Below are 4647 nucleotides of genomic sequence, written 5' to 3'. Positions count from 1 at the left end.
CTTCACGCAGCATCGTATCTCCCATTTCATCTTCATCTACATCCTCTTCCTTTTCCATAATATTGTCCTCAATTGCATCACCCTTGTATAGACCCTCTATATACTCATTCTACCTTTCTGCTTTCCCTTCTTTGCTTAGAACTGGGTTTCCATCTGAGCTCTTGATGTTCATACAAGTTGTTCTCTTATCTCCAAAAGTCTCTTTAATTTTCCTGTAGGCAATATCTATCTTACCCCTAGTGAGATAAGCTTCTACATTCTTACATTTGTCCTCTAGCCATCCCTGCTTAGCCATTTTGTACTTCCTGTCGATCTGATTGTTGAGACGTTTGATTTCCTTTTTGCCTGCTTCAGTTATTGCATTTTTATATTTTCTCCTTTCATCAATTAAATTCAATATTTCTTCTGTCACACAAGGATTTCTAGCAGCCCTCGTATTTTTACCTACTTGATCCTCTGCTGCCTTCACTACTTAATCTCTCAAAGCTAGCCATTCTTCTTCTACTGTATTTCTTTCCCCCACTCCTGTCAATTGTTCCCTTATGCTCTCCTTGAAACTCTGTACAACCTCTGGTTCTTTCAGTTTATCCAGGTCCCATCTCAATAAATTCGCACCTTGTTGCAGTTTCTTCAGTTTTAATCTACAGGTCATAACCAATAGATTGTGGTCAGAGTCCACCTCTGCCCCTGGAAATGTCTTACAATTTAAAACTTGATTCCTAAATCTCTGTCTTACCATTATATAATCTATCTGATACCTTTTAGTATCTCCAGGGTTCTTCCATGTATACAACCTTCTTTCATGATTCTTAAACCAAGTGTTAGCTATGATTAAGTTGAAGTCTGTGCAAAATTCTACCAAGCGGCTTCCTCTTTCATTTCTTAGCCCCAATCCATATCCACCTACTATGTTTCGTTCTCTCCCTTTTCCTACACTCGAATTCCAGTCACCCATGACTATTAAATTTTCACCTCTCTTCACTATCTGAATAATTTCTTTTATCTCATCATACATTTCTTCAATTTAGTCATCATCTGCAGAGCTAGTTGGCCTATAAACTTGTACTACTGTAGTAGGTGTCGGATTCGTATCTATCTTGGCCACAATAATGCTATCACTATGCAGTTTGTAGTAGCTTACCCACATTTATATTTTCCTACTCATTATTAAACCTACTCCTGCATTACCTCTATTTGATTTTGTGTTTATAGCCCTGTAGTCACCTGACCAAAAGTCTTGTTCCTCCTGCCACGGAACTTCACCAATTTTCTAACCTACCTGCTAGATTAAGGGATCTGACATTCCATGCTCCGATCCGTAAAACACCAGTTTTCTTTCTCCTGATAACGACATCCTCTTGAGTAGTCCCCGTCCGGAGATCCGAATGGGGGACTATCTTACCTCCAGAATATTTTACCCAAGAGGACCCAATCATCATTTAATCATACAGTAAAGCTGCATGCCCTCAGGAAGTTTCCCCTTGCTTTGAGCCGTTCACAGTACAAGCACACCAAGGCCGTTTTGGTTATTGTTACAAGGCCAGATCAGTCAATCATCCAGACAGTTGCCCTTGCAGCTACTGAAAAGGCTGCTGCCCCTCTTCAGAAACCACACATTTGTCTGGCCTCTCAACAAATACCCCTTCGTTGTGGTTGCACCTACGGTATGGCTATCTGTATCACAGAGACACGCAAGCCTCCCCACGATTGGGAAGGTCCATTGTTCATGGGGTGTCCATTACACAATGTGAAGTATTTCTGAAAGAAGCTAAAGAAAGCTTTTCCCTCATTTGTGACTGTTTGTTGGTATGATTACTACAGAGGCCAGAATATTCGCATTTCATCTATTACCCCATGTGAAGTATTTCAGAGAGAAGTTGCAGGAAGCTCTCCCCTCATATGTGTACATTTGTTGGTAACGTTACTACAAAGCCAGGATCATCGCAATTCATCCATTACCTTATGTGAAGTAATTCTGAGAGAAGCTACAGAAAGCCCTTCCCTCATTTGCAATTTTTGTTTGTATGATTACTACACAGACAGCATCATCACATTTCATTTATTACCTGATGTGGTGTACATAAGAGAAGCTACAGAAAGCTCCTCCCTCATTTACATCTGTTTGTTGCTATGATTACTACACAGACAGAATCATCACATTTCATCCACTACCTGATGTGAGGTATTTAAGAGAAGCTACAGAAAGCTCGTCCCTCATTTCTGTTTCTTTGTTGGTATGGTTACTACAAAGCCAGAATCATCACATTTCATCCCTTACCCTATGTGAACTATTTCTGAGAGGAGCTGCAGAAAGCTCCTCCCTCAAAGACGTGTCGTTGTTGGTAAGGTTATTACAAAGTCAGAATCATCGCATTTTATCCATTACACTTCGTGAAGTATTTCTGAGAGGAGCTGCAGAATGCGCTTGCCTCATAGGTGTCTCTTTATTGGAGAAGTGACTACAAAGCCAGAATCATCACATTTGGTCCTTTACCCTATGTGAAATTTTTTAAGGGAAGCTACAGAAACCTCCTCCCTCATTTGCCTCTCTCTGTTCTTCCGGTTACTACAAAGCCAGAATCAATGCATTCCATGCATTACCCTTTGTGAAGCATTTCTGTGAGAAACTGCAGAAGGCTCATCCCCCATTGGCGTCTGTTTGTTGGTATGGTTACTACAAAGCCAGATTCATCGCATTTCATCCATTACACTATGTGAAGTATTTCTGAGAAGAGCTACAGAAAGCTAATCTCTCATTTGCTTCTCTTTGTTAGTAAGGTTACTACAAAGCCAGAATCATTGCATTTTATCCATTACTTTATGTGAAATGTTTCTGAAAGAAGCTACATGGCATCTAAGTGTGAACCAATGTCTATGGTCCTCTGAGTCTTGTGGATGATTAGCAAGAGCTGGGTTTCACATGGCCGTCTTTTTCAAAACAAATGCTGATTCCTACAGAGTAGGTTTGTAGTCTCCAGAAAACTCATTATACTGTAACATAATTCGTGTTCCAAAGTTCTACAACTAATCAACATTAGAGATATAGGTCTATAGTTCTGCACATCTGTTCGAAGTCCCTTCTTGAAAATGGGGAAGACCATGCCGTTTTCCAATCCTTTGGAATGCTATGCTCTTCTAGAGACCTACGGTACACTGCTACAAGAAGGGGGCTAAGTTCCATCGCGTGCTCTGTGTAAAATCTAACTGGTATCCCTTCAGGTCCAGTGGGCTTTCCTCTTTTGTGTGATTTTAATTTTTTCTCTATCACTCTTTTGTCTATTTTGCTATCTACCCTTTTGTCATCTGTGGTGTCAGGACATTTTGTTTTGATCCACCTATCGCTTTGACATAAGACCAAAATTTCTTAAAATTTCTGCCAAGTCAGTACATAGAACATTACTTTTGAATTCATTAAGTGCTTCTCACATAGCCCTCCTCACACTACATTTCACTTCGCATAATTTTAGTTTGTCTGCAAGGCTTTGGATATGTTTATGTTTGTTGTGAAGTTCCCTTTGCTTCCGCAGCAGTTTTCTAACTCGGTTGATGTACCATGGTGGCTCTTTTCCATCTCTTACGATCTTGCTTGGCACATACTCATCTAACGCATATTGTACGATGGTTTTGACCTTGTCCACTGATCCTCAACACTATCTGTACTTGAGACAAAACTTTTGTGTTGAGCTGTCAGGTACTCTGTAATCTGCTTTTTGTCAGTTTTGCTAAACAGAAAAATCTTCCTCCCTTTTTTAATTTTTCAATTTATGGCTGAAATCATCGATGCAGTAACTGCTTTATGATTGCTGATTCCCTGTTCTGCATTCACTGTTTCAAATAGTTCAGGTCTTTTTGTCACCAGAAGGTCTAATATGTTATCGCCACGAGTTGGTTCTCTGTTTAACTGCTCAAGGTATTTTTCAGATAAAGCACTTAAAAAAAAATTCACTGGATTCTTTGTCCTTGCCATCCGTTATGAACGTTTGAGTCTCCCAGTCTATATCTGGCAAATTAAAATCTCCACCATGAACTATAACATGGTGGAGAAATCTGCTCAAAATATTTTCCAAATTACCCTTCAGGTGCTCAGCGACAACAGCTGCTGAGCCAGGAGGCCTATAGAGACATCCATAGGACTGTTGCTATTTACAATATACATAAATGACCTTGTGGATGACATCGGAAGTTAACTGAGGCTTTTTGCAGATGATGCTGTGGTGTATTGAGAGGTTGCAACAACGGAAAATTGTACTGAAATGCAGGAGGATCTCCAGCAAATTGACGCATGGTGCAGGAAATGGCAATTCAGTCTCAATGTAGACAAGTGTAATGTGCTGTGAATTCACTGAAAGATAGATCCCTTATCATTTATCTACAAAATAGCAGGTCAGCAACTGGAAGCAGTTAATTCCATAAATTATCTGGGAGTACGCAGTAGGAGTGATTTAAAATGGAATGATCATATAAAGTTGATCGTCAGTAAAGCATATGCCAGACTGAGATACGTTGGAAGAATCCTAAGTAAATGCAATCCGAAAACAAAGGAAGTAGGTTACAGTACGCTTGTTCGCCCACTGCTTGAATACTGCTCAGCAGTGTGGGATCCGTACCAGATAGGGTTGATAGAAGAGATAGGGAAGATCCAACGGA

The sequence above is a fragment of the Schistocerca gregaria genome, unplaced genomic scaffold, assembly GCF_023897955.1.
Source record: "Schistocerca gregaria isolate iqSchGreg1 unplaced genomic scaffold, iqSchGreg1.2 ptg000662l, whole genome shotgun sequence".
Lineage (NCBI taxonomy): Eukaryota > Metazoa > Arthropoda > Insecta > Orthoptera > Acrididae > Schistocerca > Schistocerca gregaria.
This window is presented reverse-complemented; position numbering follows the sequence as displayed.